We start from the raw sequence: 14418 nt of genomic DNA, 5'->3' as shown, positions 1-14418 counted from the left end.
GTTGTAATGCCCTTGTTTATGTTTTACTCTAAATTTATTTGATATTCCGCGGGTGTTTTAGAAGGGTGTTACAACTTCACTAGGGACCATCTAAGTGTCGTTCCTAGTTTTTGCTTGCTTTCTTTTTCTGTGGATGCTTGTGTGTTTACTGTTATCATCCTTGTATATAATGCTTGCATGCATTTGCATTTATGTGTTTACCGCTTTCTATATTCTGGATATATTGTTGTGCCCCTTGGTGGCTGGTTTTCTGTTTGGCGGACATGATGCTACAATGAGGTAAAAGGTCCACTACCCAGACCAAGTATACACTTAGATTAGCTTGGATAGTTATGTTGGCTCTCGTGGAGCCTGGCACGTAGAGTTGGCATAGCATACCATAACCAGGAGAGAACTCGGTGAGGTAATCATTGTCCTGCATGCCTATTGCACTAGGAAAGCACTCTCATTGTTTGTTCGAAATTCCTGGCGACCATTAGGGACATCCTGTGTGTGTTTAGGATTCATACCTTTGAGGTTTGGGATGGGACAAGAAACCTTGGCTCTTACCTACCCGGATTGCTTGTTCTAATTATTGCCAAACCTTTGAACTTGTGCCGTTATGATGATAAATGTTCAGTTTGGTTTCGAAATCAGTTTGGTCTCAGAATCAGCACAAAAATTATTCTGATTCAGTGGAACCTTGATCCCATATCTATGTATACCATAGCCTCATAGCATGATCGTATAATAATACACATGTTCAGTCAATTTCCAAGGAATCCTGTTAGTGTTTCATCGTTCTTATCTTTACTTTCTTAAAACAACAATCAAAGCATGAAGATTCATTGGAAATGATTGAACTTAACATTGAATCCATTCATGCATACATGCATTCATGACAGGTAATCAAAGATGGAGTTCTTATTCTAACTTGGCAGTCTCTTCACTGGGTTTTCTCATTGAAGTATGATTCTGACTTCTTGACACCGATCAACAATCAAAACTAGCCATGGAACAACTTCGTGAGGATCTGACTAAGATGAGAAAATAAATGGGGACTAACATGGGTCAGTGTATGGAGGTTATTCAAGCTCTTTATCTTAGACAAGAAGAGTTGAGACAGGTTCATCGGAGGCCACGTACGTATGCTAATCTCACCCCAGGAGAAGGTATTTGAAATCAGAATGTCTGAAATACTGTTGAGGTTCCAATTCATGTCAAGGAGATTGCACATCATGAGAACAATTCGAGAACTTGAAGCCTTCAAGTTTCCCGATTAATGAGACTAAGCAGAAGTTTCAACTCCTAAAGGAAAGGTTGAAGGCCATAGAAGGTCGTGACTGCATTCATTTAGACACTGTTGGTTTGTGCCTAGTGTCTGATGTTGAGATCTGCAAGGGTCATATATCCTCACTCCAGATGGTTTGGACATGCAAGCCAAAGTGGTGATTACCTCTCATACGTATTGGATGTTTGGGGCTCCCGACCGAGGGATAAGCAAGACATATTCTATCTTGAGCATTGCACTATTTGAATTGCTCGAATCCCTAAAACACTTACAAGCTTTTGTGTGACTTCGCCAGCATCTTCTGCCAAGCAATAATCAAAAGTGTTCTGCATAGACACCTCTCATTCTCAAGGTTCTGCTCCATATCCTGGGTCACCTCCTCTTGGAGTTTCCTTGTTAGTAGCTTTCGCTTGTCAACAGAGACAGAAAAAGTATGAGAAACAAGTCGATGTAATCTCAATGCTTTGTGTCCAATTGCATCCCTAATTGTTGAAATTTAAATTGGTTAAGATTCGTGCTTTGGGTCTTTCTTGCGATAGATATCTCTATTTATTTCGATGACAATACTCAGTGTTTTCCATGCTGGGGGCACATGATCATAATGTCAACATTACAAGGTGTTGAGGTACAAAATGTCTAGGACTTGCTTGATGCAGAGATGTTTGATTTTATTCATAATGGTTCCTACCTGTCAATCCCATTTCATCCGCTGCAAGTAGAATGTTTGGTCTTCCTCGAGGAGTAACTCATGAGAATCACGCGCAACCTATACTCCTAGAGGCTTCCTTCCCAACAGTTGTTGCATGTTCCAAGTAATGACTTTGATGGCTAAGCGGCAGAGGTGATTGTTGTTCGCCGATAATGATACAAGGTTCCTCCATTCATGATGGTGATTACTGCTCTAGCGGCTATATTTAGGTCTCCCAACCAAGGGGTAAACAAGACGCATTCTATCTTGAGCTTATACCATTTGCATTGCCGAAATCCCTAAGTAACAGATGATAATACTAGGTGGCTACCATATTGGGGCACATGGTCATCTGATTGAAGGCTGTCAACCCTTCAAAGACAAGGTACAAGACCTAATTGATGCAAAGGTTATCACATTCGCACTTGAAGGCCAGAATTGAAGTTCTCCTCTGACTCAGTGGATCTTCTGAAGCAATAAGTCCATACGGAGATAAACTCCTCAATGTTGGCAATCTTTAATTCATCATGCATGTTCATGTTTAAGTTTTCTTGTTTTGTTCAAATACTGTTTGTATGCAAAAATGGATTGCTTTAGATGTTTGAAGATGATAGTTTGCTGATTGACTGGGACACATTTCGAAGGTAGTAGATAAGGAACCTATCCCTAGAAGACATAATGTTGAGACATTCTCCTTGAGGGTGAATGTTGCTAAGTATGAATCGAAACCAGATTCTAGCAAGAGGTTTTAGAGTATCTGGATTGTTGAGTGCACGCCTAGTGGAAGTGCTAAGATTGTTTGGAACAATAGTTTCATTCATATGATCAAATCTTTTATAGAATCAGGTTCAGAGGGACACCAAATAGCTTCAGCAATAGATTATTGAGTGATAAACAAACGGAATACCATAGATTCTTGAGGTAATGTAGTTGTCATCACTGTTAATAGATGCATTGAGCCAAAAGGTTTTCACAATGTTAGGATAGATAGGACCTCAAAGTATAGCAGTGTACCCTGCCCAACCCTGATTTTCCAAGAAAATGTTGATAAGAGCATCATCATTCATACTACTGAGGCGTTTCTCATAAATAACCTCAAGCTTATCTTCATCTCCATGAAAAGTTTTAACAACCATAGGAAGAAAGAGTTCCTAAGGAAAACAGAAGCAGTAAGTCGAAGAAAAAATAAAGACTAAAACTTGAGAAGAGACTTTGAAGGATGATAGATATAAATAGTCAAGAAAAGGTAACAGAGGGAACGATTGAGTTACTGTAACACCCTTCTAAACCCTGCGGAAATTAATAAAATAATTCAGAGTAAAACATGAAAACAAGGGTGCCACAATTCCAATTAAAACAAATTTATCATAACTTCATTGTCATGCTTTCCCTAAGGAACAATTCATCATAATACATAAACATCTCATGTTAACACAACGGAAAATTCATCATACGGATAAGCATAACATTATCTATGCAATATCCCACAGAATTAATACAATAACAACACGATAGAGTATCATCATAAACTCTAAACTAGTGTTCCCCCAGTGTTACAATATCAGAGCATGACACCTGACGCTACACTAATACACTGACTTATGAGCTAATCCTCACCAAGTCGAAAGCAGCTATCCTCAATCTGAAAATGTCAACAGTAAGGGTGAGTCTCATCACAGTTAACAAATGTTATTGCATCTTAAATAACAATACATCATAGTTATATCATTCACCCAATTTCATCATATTCAGATTATCAGGAACGTCCATCATTTACACAAATGCCAACAAAACACATCTTTCAAACAGACAATCATACTCAACATTAATTCAACAAAACACGCAACCAACACATCATCAATATTTATAACACTGGAATACTTCCAATCATGTTATAAAAGTATGCATATGTATGAACTGACACTATGCATGTGGTACCAACCTCATCAAATGGGAATAACCCATGACCGATCCAACATCATCAAGATACGGCCCTGCCAGCACAGATTCCACACAATGGGAATCATGCCCTTCACTGATCCAACACACCCTTATGGATACAGTATCATCAATGAACATGAATGAATGCAAACATACATGAACATACTTATACCATCGTCAAGTCTAATGAGTAACATCGTCAAATACTCATTTCATCATCATCATCATCAAAGTATGTTTATATACATTAGCATCATTCAAATACAATCAATCATCATCATCATCATTAAAGAACATACATGTGTCCACATCAATCATCATCATCAATAAGAAGAACACACATGTATCCACATCATTCCAAAACAAATCAATCATCCTCATATAATTCTCAACAAATCATCACATCATAATGTTTTTCAAAACAACATCTTATATTGTCACATTTCATCATATATGTCAACAATACATCATCCAATTAAACAAATCGTCACATGATTAATATTTCAACATAGCATGTATTTAACACATCTCATCACATATATGTACAATACATCATTCACCAAGAAATGAAATCATATTTAAAATTAATTGGATTCACACCTCATTCCATCATTTAAACACGTAGGTTATCTCGTAAGATTCATCGTACTCGAAACGGCACTAAAAACGGACCTACGGTTCGAAAGTTACACATCATTTAACTTTTCCAAGAAAACAACCATCGCTACAGCACGCGGCGCAACCAAGGTTCGCGGCGCGACCTGAACCACACAAACGAGTTCGCGGCGCAACATATGCACGCGACGCGAAATGAGAAAACAAGTACACCTTCGCGGCGCCAACACTGGGACGCGGCGCGAACTGGCGATTTCTCAGACTTTCGGGTCTGCGTCAGATCCTGCGATCTCGCCCAATTTGAGTCCAAAACTAACTCCAAACATCATATACAGGCAGTTAATCATCAATTGCATCATTATTCATCATCACACATCAAAACAACACATAAATCAATCAATAATCCATGCAATTTTCATCAATTCATAACCTCCCCAAGCCTAACATATAATCCAATTGACTCAACAACATCCCTAATCAATATTATTATCTAAGAACACGATAATAGATGATAACCAGAGTGTCCCCCCTTACCTTAGCCAAGAGTTCTTGATTGGTCTCTCCTTCCATTGCTCCTCTTTCACGTACCAGCTTTCCAATCTCTCATATCCTCTGCTCTGCTTTTCACGTTCCTTTTTCCTTTCTCCTAATTTTCCTTATTATTTATGAAAAATAACATTTTAATTAGTAAAGGGCTTTACTAACATAGCACCCCCTCTTTACTAACACCACACTTGGCCCAATAGCCCATCTCATAATTCTTTCTAAATAATTCCACAAAATACCGAATAATTCCAAATAATAATTTAATTTCCGATTAAATTAAAATTAGAAAATATGGGGTGTTACAGTTACTGCACAGTAACCAATCAAAGGATATCCAAACCAATTAATATCAGACGAAAAAGAAAAAACATGACTTCTCAGAATGTATATGATCATGAATTAGCAGCTTCCTCTTTTAGTCATCAATCATTTATATAGCCAATATAATAATATATCCGTTGGAGGGAAGTTATGGAACTTCCAGAACTCTGGCGGCTGGAATATAGTGGGAGACAAGATTGTACGCCACATCCGTCTTTTCATAGTAGTGGAACAAAACATTCGCATGTACCTTGTACCTCGTACAACAGAATGCTATATTCTATTCTTCTTGAACTTCAAAGGCTGACAGCATGAGTTGGAAGAAAAGAAAATAAGCTTTTGGATCTTTATAACTTCAAGTCTTCAAAACTGCGTCTTCAGAGTCTTCAGCACTTGGTCTTCAGTACTTGGTCTTCAGAACTTTTTGTCTTCAGAAACATAAATCTCCAGAGCTTTAATCTTCAGAGTCTTCAGAACTGCGTCTTCTGAGTCTTCAGCACTTGGTTCTTTAGATTGGTTTCTTCATACTTCGTATCAGAGTCACAACTTCAGAACTTTTTAAAGTGTTTTGCTACTGTTCATTAGAACTTGTGTATCGCAGAAGCGGAACTTGGTATCTTCTGATGTGTTGGCCACGCCTTTCATTAGATTCCGAACCTATTTGTTAAAAGCTCAAAGAAACAAACATTAGAGTACAAAAATTATTTATACAAACATACTCATTTTTTATCATCAAAATCAGAGATATATTGTATAACCAAATCTTGTTCTAACAATCTCCCCCTTTTATATGATGACAAAACTATGTATGTTGATGACACAATTTTATATATAATCAGAAAAAGTTTCATAAAAGAAAGTTAAGGAATACCTATCCTTTATATGAGGAACTTCCCCTAAGTATAAGACTTGATAAAGATCAGATATCCTGATTATGAATCGTTCAGGGTAACTCCCCCTGGTTCCAATAGATAAGATGTTAAGATCTTTTAGACTCTTGATAAGTGAGATCTTTCATTTCCAAAATCTGATTTCCAATTTCATTTCTAGAGCCTGATTTCCAATCTTGGAAACTCATAGTCTGAATAAAATCTTTCAAAGCCTAGATATTGAATTCAGAGCCTGGTTGTTTAAATAAGATCTTTGAAAATCTCATAGGCAGATTATGGATAACATCTTCTTAGAGTTTAATTCCAAAATAGTAAGCACATTTGTTGTTCATAACTTTCAGAGCCTGATTACAATCAGAGTTCATGATATCCTAAAAAACAGAATCATTTTTAACAAAAACAGAAGTTTATATGGGGTTATAAAATGTGAGCAGTTTCATTTCAGGAATATGATTATTGACATCAAAATGTTAACTTCAGATATTACTCCCCCTTTTTGTCATAATCAAAAAGTTAATTATGTGTGAAAAACATAAAATATAGGAAACTAGACTTCATTGATAAAGAAAGGGAGTACAAGGAAAAAGAACAGAAAGAAGAAATAATATAGACTTCAAAGACATCATAACTATCATCAAACAAAACATCTTCATCTCTGAACTCTGTCTGGCAAAGAATTCTGATAACCTCAGCAACTTCAAATAATTCCAACAAAACACACCCATAAGGAATGAAATAGGTTTGAGAGTTTCTGGAAGCCAAAATGGATTGCTTTAGATGATTGAAGATGATAGCTGGAAGATTGAATGGGACATATTTTTGAAGGTATTAGATAAGGAACCTGTAACACGGTGGGAGAAGTGACTTTTTTAAATGTTGCGGATAGCAAGAGTCGCCAACGACTTTTATTTTATCCAATTGGAAAGGCTAAAAGAACAGAAAAAGACCTTTTAAAAGACTTTGAGTTCGGGGGTAGGTTATACAAATGGAAGGTGTAAGCACCCTTTGTATCCATGGTTATCCATGGGCTCTTAATTGCTTAGCTCACTTTTGAATTGTTTGAAATGTTTGAAGTGTCGTGTGTGTTTAGAAAAGATTTTTGAATAAGGACTTTAGCTTGTAAATAAGCGTAGCCTTTTGGAAATCGTTTTGAAAAGTAGGTGTGAAAAGTAATTTGAATTTTAGAGCAAGCAATTAGTAGCAACTACCCTAAGTTATAAAATTTGTTCTTTTAGCTTTTCAGGGCTATCCATACCATAGGAGGGTAGGAAGTCCTTTTATTGGATGTAAAGGGTCATCGGAGTTATCGTTCGCCATAAGACTGACCCTGCCATAAAGAGGGCGGGTAGTCTAAGGGAAGGATATAATAGTCATTTAATATTTTAGGCAACATGCGAGGATACCTTAGCAATGGGGACAAATCATCATTTTACCGAGGCAACATCGAGGGACAAAATTGATGATGAATGAACTGAGGGAAACATTTGCTTTAGGTATCCTCGGAATTGAGGGACTTGACTATTTTAAAGGGAACAAATAATAAGGCAACAGGCAACAAATAATAAGGCAACAGACAATAAGAGGGGTTACCCTAAAGGTGTGTGTGTGGCACAATCACGTGGTTAAATTCAGTTATTTTATCTTGTAATTAGTTATTCTAGGTTAATTCAAGGCTTGCACTCCCTAGGATTACTAACCACGCAGTTTAAAAAATACGGAAATTAAAGGCAGAATTTAAAAGTCCTACGCTATTACAATAAACACCTGTGGGTAGAAAAATAAAGGCAGAAAATAAAACCTAAACTATTACAATAAAACCCTGAGGGTAACAGAAATTAAAGGCAGAAAGATAGAAAACTTTTTACAAGCTTTGGGGCAGATACATAATAATAGCAAGCAATAGTAATGTGAATAATAAAATAAAATTCAAAATAATAATAAGGCAAAATTAAAATAAAGGCACATGCGACAATCAAAGGAATATGAGATGAGAAGAGCAGTTTGCGGTAATGAAGAAATTCAATGTTTAATTACAAAGAGCGAACCTAAACCTTAAAGGTTAATGAAAAAATCTAAAAATATGATTAATGGTTAATTTTAACAAACCTAAAAATAAAATCGAGGTTAAACTAATTAGCCTAAATTATCTAAACTAAACTGTTAATTGTTCAAATAAAACTAATTAACCCAATTATTGAACTAATGGGATTATTACTAAAATTAAACCTAAATTAATTAACTAAACTAATTAATTAAATTAATTAATAAAAAGAATCAAGTTAATTATTTAATTAATCCTAATTAGCTTAAGATCATTAGCCTAATTAAAATAGGTTGATTAACCTAATTAAATGATTAACTAACCTAATGGATTATTTAGATATTAATTAATTAAAAAAAAAAGGAAAAGAGTTAGTCAAATAGAGAAAACAATAAAAAAACCTGAAGGTTGGCTGCTGGGATTCGATCCCAGGACTTGGTAGGTGCAAATCCGCAAGTGTCACCAATTAGGCTGCAGGTTCTTGGTGTCTTTTAATTGCATCCATCTGATGAAGTATCCACACAAAGATCAAGGCACGGCTTTTCAACGCATCAGCCCGTGGGTCCCAAGGAATTCTGACGGACGAATCAGCGTAGAGAGAGAGAGAGAGAGAGAGAGAGAGAGAGAGAGAGAGTTTAGGGCGTTGACTGGCCAATCGCCTCTTGGCATGCGTGGTCAAGGAACCACAATCACTGTTCATTATCTTCCTCACGGGCCCCTGCGGAAATTGCCACAAACTTTCCTGCGGAATTTATTGGGGAAAACGTGGCCATGGCTGCCATTCTTTAAACCTGCAAGAAAACGAAAACACCAGCAACAAAGACCACCCAGATCCCTTATTTTGAATGCCCTGATTCCAATGATGTGGTTTACTTTCCCTGCAAATGCATGTACCTGCGTATTCGTAGATCTTGCATACTTATGCCCTAACAATGGTGAAACACCATTCGTGTACCAAAACTTGCGAATAATGATCCAAAACAGTTCCGAACAACATCATAAGGATAAATAAGCACACAAAATTCATTTATAATGCATGTATGAAGAGTTTGATATTTGAAAGAATGATGTATAAACCATGACTTTGTATACGCTTCCCCCACGAGTTCTGGACCTTGAAGAAGACAGAGATGAACCCCTGGGACCTTTAGGAATTGATTGGAATGATCTTCTTTGGCTACAACCCGAGGAATAGAGTTTCTTGATTATGCCCTAGTTTTTGTTGTTTTTACAACTTTGAAACCCTTGTCTCTTGGGAAATTTTTCGTCCTCTTCATGTATGCTTTGGTTGTCCTTATATAATAGGTGAAATTAGGGCAACTTGTGGGCTTGGATGTTGGATCATTGGTGAGATGGAAATTGATTAAAAAAATCAAGTTATTTTCTTCTAAATTTGGCACAAACCCTCCTATCTCATGTCAACGAAATTTGGACCTTTCTATGATATTATTTGGGCCTCCAAATGGCTGAAACCAAAACCATATGACTTACCTTAATTATTTGTTCACTCTTATTTAATTTATTTTGAATTTAAGTGAGTAAAATTCAAATAAATATAAATAAACGTGAAAAAAATAAGAAGATGATTTTAGAGGTCCTCATATAGTCCATAGACATGTTTGAAGTCCTATACTTAGGCCCATTAGTTCAAAGAAATCAAAATTCATCACTTTGTAGTAGGTGTATTTTCTCAAAATCGATCAACTTGTGCAAGTCATAACTCATTCAATTTTTATCATATGGAGATGTTCTAGGACTCTTTGGAAAGCCCAAGATGTCCTCTAAAAGCCACTTTGGAACATATTTTCTATTTGTGGATTTTATCTTGATGATATTGTTCCTGACAAAAAACTGCTTTTTGCGAGCTTCTAGAAGGACCTGTAATGTTTTGGCTCATATCTCTCAACTGAATCATTTTTGGCCTTGGCTTTAGATAGACAAAGTTGTATAGAATTCAATTTCCTTCAAAATAGGCTTTGGTTGGGAAATTTCTGATGTTCCCTATGAAAGTTATGGCTGGTTAAAGTTCAGTTGACTTTTAGGAAACAACCCTAATTTAGAAACTTTTGATTTTGTTGATTTATGAACTTTTCTTGATGAATCATGATCAACCCTTGATCAAATGATGAATTATACTTGAAAATGAGGATGTTGACCAAAAATCAAGAATTTTGACTATACTTTGACCATAGTTGACTTTTAGGTCCAATTGGTCGACTGTTGACCATTTGAGCAGTTGACCGAGCAATCTTATGAATCAGAGCTTGAAACTTGGTATGAGGACCCTTTGAATCATATGAGAGGCCATGGGATCCATTTGAGGTCTTAGAACTTGATTTGATCTTTGAGAGAAGCTAAACCCTAATTGTGAAGCCTTTGATTAGGAGAGTGTGCACTTAGTCCACCCTTGAGCCTCTGATACTTGAATGAGCTTAACAGTAAAAAATATGATGGGCAAATTTTGGGGTATGACAGAACCTATCCCTAGACGACGTAACATTGAGACATTCTCCTCGAGGATGAATGTTGGTAAGTATGAACCGAAACCAGATTCTAGCAAAGAGGTTTTAGAGTGTCTGGATTGTTTAGTGCACGTCTAGTGGAAGTGCTAAGATTATTTGGAACAATAGTTGCACTCATGTGATCAAATATTTTATTATCAGCAAAATCAGGTTCATAGGGACACCCAATAGCTTCAGCAATAGATAATTGAGTTATAACAAACAAAATACCATAGATACATGAGGTAATGTAGTTGCCTTCATTGCTAACAGATGCACAGAGCCAGAAGGTTTTCACAATGTTCGGATAGATGGGACCTCGAAGTATCGTAGTGTACCCTGCCCTTCCCTGATTTTCCAAGAAAATGTTGATGAGAGCATCATCCTTCATACTAATGAGGCGTTTCTCATAAATACCTTCATGCTTATCTTCATCTCCATGAAAAGTTTTAACAGCCATATGAAAAAAGAGTTCCTAAGGAAAACTAAGGCAGGAAGTCGAAGAATAAATAAAGACTAAAACTTGAGAAGAGACTTTGAAGGATGACATATATATATATAGTCAAGAAAAGGTAACAGAGGGGTCGATTGAGTTACTGCGGAGTAATCAATCAAAGGATATCCAAAACAATTAATGTCAGACGAAAACGAAAAAACACGACTTCTCAAAATGTATATGATCGTGAATTAGCAACTTCCTCTTTTAGTCTTCAAGCCTTTATATAGCCAATATAATAATATATCCGTTGGAGGGCTGTTATGGAACTTCCAGAAGTTTGGCAGCTTGAATTTAGTGGGAGACAAGATTGTACGCCACATTTCTTTTGCAGTTTCGCAGTGAGAAACTCGCAAGAATTCATCAAGACCGAGTGGTTTTCTCATAGCGAAGTTCCTTGACATTTAGTATCACAAATTCTAAAGGAAATGAGGGGTTTTCGACTTGTATAAGTACATCTTTGATTGTTCCCACTAGTTTCCTGCATGTTTTGTCTGCCATTAATATTGAATAAGTGACCTCGAGCACAAGAAGGGGGGTAAATTGTGGTATTTAAAAACGTGATTAATTTTAACCATTCGCGATTAAGATCATATTAGTAAGGTTATAAGTGAGTAAGAATTGTGGAATTAAAGTACAAGAATTAAATGGCTGAAAAGAAAGATGATAAGGATAGAAAGATTGCACTAGAGAGTTATCCAAGTTTGGTCAAATGTTGGCCTAGTCTTGTCCCCAAGACTTCTTCTTAAGATTTTTCACTATAGAATTTTGAGCTTTTAAAGGTTATGCCCACGAACCTTAACATAATCTTACCTTGATAGTTTGAACAGGCTTATCCACAACCTAAAGACGACTTTTATCCCTAACTTATTCTATTAAGACAGTCATAGATTTATGGATGATCTCTTTAACCAAAACAAACCTTTTTCCGATAAAGCTTAATAAACCAATAACAGAGATTTATGGTTGATATCAAGAACCAAAACTTAATATATCAAAGGTATCGCACCCTTAAGACTATAAACAACTTGCACGACCACTTACAAAAATATTTTCCTCACAAATAGAGCTTCCCTCAATATCACTTATGTAACCCACAGTGAAACAAAAAACTTAGGAGAAGAAAAAAGTTAAATGTCAAAGAAATAGGAAAATAATTGGAAAGTGGCGTGATTTCAAGTGATTGAGACCTTCCTTTATCTAGTACTTGAGATCACCCAAAAGGAAAAGATCCATGTGTAAGTATGAAGTGCGCCTAAGAGGGGGGGGGGGTGAATTAGGTTTTCAAAAATAATCGGTTTTATGAGAAAGTCTTTTTTGATTTTTGGTTAAGTGTTTGAAGGCTTTTGATGGTTTTTAGCTTTTTCTTGGTAATGGTGATGAAAGCGGTAAAAGCGAAAAGATAAAGAACACAACGATATATACTGGTTCCCTTCACAGTCCAAGAGTACTCCAGTCCCCTTTCAAACACGAAAGAGATTTCACTATAGTTAGAATTATTGTACAAGCCTATGCCTACTATCTAACCTATAGGGTGATCAAAGGTTCTTAACACCTTTAAAATCAATCAACACTAATGTGGATGAAGAACAATCCTCTTCAAACACACCACTTACTTCCAACAATCCTGGATAGTAAGGAAATAATTTTCTTTGAATTTTTACAAGAGATTTAGATGAAGTTTGTATAGCACTATCAATCTTGAATTGATCTTCTTCTTCAAATAAACAATTCTCAAAATGGATATAAGTGTTCACAATGTATGCATGAAACTTTGAATGAATTTTCAATGAAAGTGTGTATAGAAAGTTTCACTGAAAATAAGTATTTGATGAACACTTGGAAATATTGAAAGATGAAGAATATGAAACTTATGAATTGTTAATGAAGAAGGTGATTAATGATTATGAAAGATGTAGTATTTATAATGTGCTAAACACCTCTTTGAATGGTTATTTTTCCATGAAGCAATGCAATAATTAAGTGGTATGAAAAAAAATTCGTTTGAATGAAATCATGCAATGGAAAAACACACTGGTTCAGTAGGAACCAGTTCCTGCCTGGGACAACCCGGTTCCTGCTGAACGTTACAGCAGAAAAAATTCAAATTTTGAACTGAGGAACCGGTTCCTGCCCAGGGACAACCCGGTTCCCCATAGTAAAACACAGAATGCTGAAAACTGAGAATGCTGGGAACCGGTTCCCCCATAGGGACAACCCGGTTCCTAAAACCTTTATTTTGAATTTTAACTTTGAAAAAGGTTTTAAATGATCTTTTGAAGGATGATACTTTGTAGTATGTTTATGATATGCATGAAAATATATTTGTGAACAATTATATGTCAAAGTGAGTATTGTTTGTACCTTTGCCGTTTTAGCTCGATCCTTGAATCTTTATTGTTTCTTCAAGACTTTGAAATGATGTGTTTCTTGCTTAAAACTTGAAATACTTTTTGCACATCCTTTTATGAAATCTTGATGTCCATATTGTCTTCATCAAAACAAACTATGCTTGAGAAGCTTGCATTTACATTCTCCCCCTTTTTGATGATGACAACCAAGTCTTGAAAATGTTTTGAAAAAGTTGTTTTGTGCTTTTGAAATTATGTTGAACAATGCAAGACTCCCCCTATGTTAGAGACTCCCCTTAAATCCATGATTCCTTCTTTTGATTTATGGTGATGAGTTTCTTTTGTTAATGTTAACAATGACCTGCATTTTTTTCTTTGAAACAAAACAACACAAAAACACATGCATATTCTTCTCCCCCTTTGTTATTATCAAAAAGGATGGGGAAAAAGAGAAAGTTGATATGAAATAAAAACACAAGGTGAAATATCACAAATATAACACAAATCGAAATAAACATAACACGATTAAACAATACGAAACGTAGTTTTTTACGAGTACAACATAAACATAAATAATCCTAAACATCACGAAACATAAAGGGAACAATGTCTAAAGCATAAAGAAAAACCAACAATAAAATAGAACATAATAATAAAGAGCACATAATTCAATCACTTTCATCCATTTGCTCTTCATCATCATCATCTTGTTCATCTTCTTCTTCACTTCCTTCCTCTCCCTCATAATGAGCCAAGAT

The sequence above is a fragment of the Vicia villosa genome, unplaced genomic scaffold (assembly GCF_029867415.1).
Source record: "Vicia villosa cultivar HV-30 ecotype Madison, WI unplaced genomic scaffold, Vvil1.0 ctg.000415F_1_1, whole genome shotgun sequence".
Taxonomy (NCBI): domain Eukaryota; kingdom Viridiplantae; phylum Streptophyta; class Magnoliopsida; order Fabales; family Fabaceae; genus Vicia; species Vicia villosa.
Note: the sequence above shows the minus strand (reverse complement) of the source record.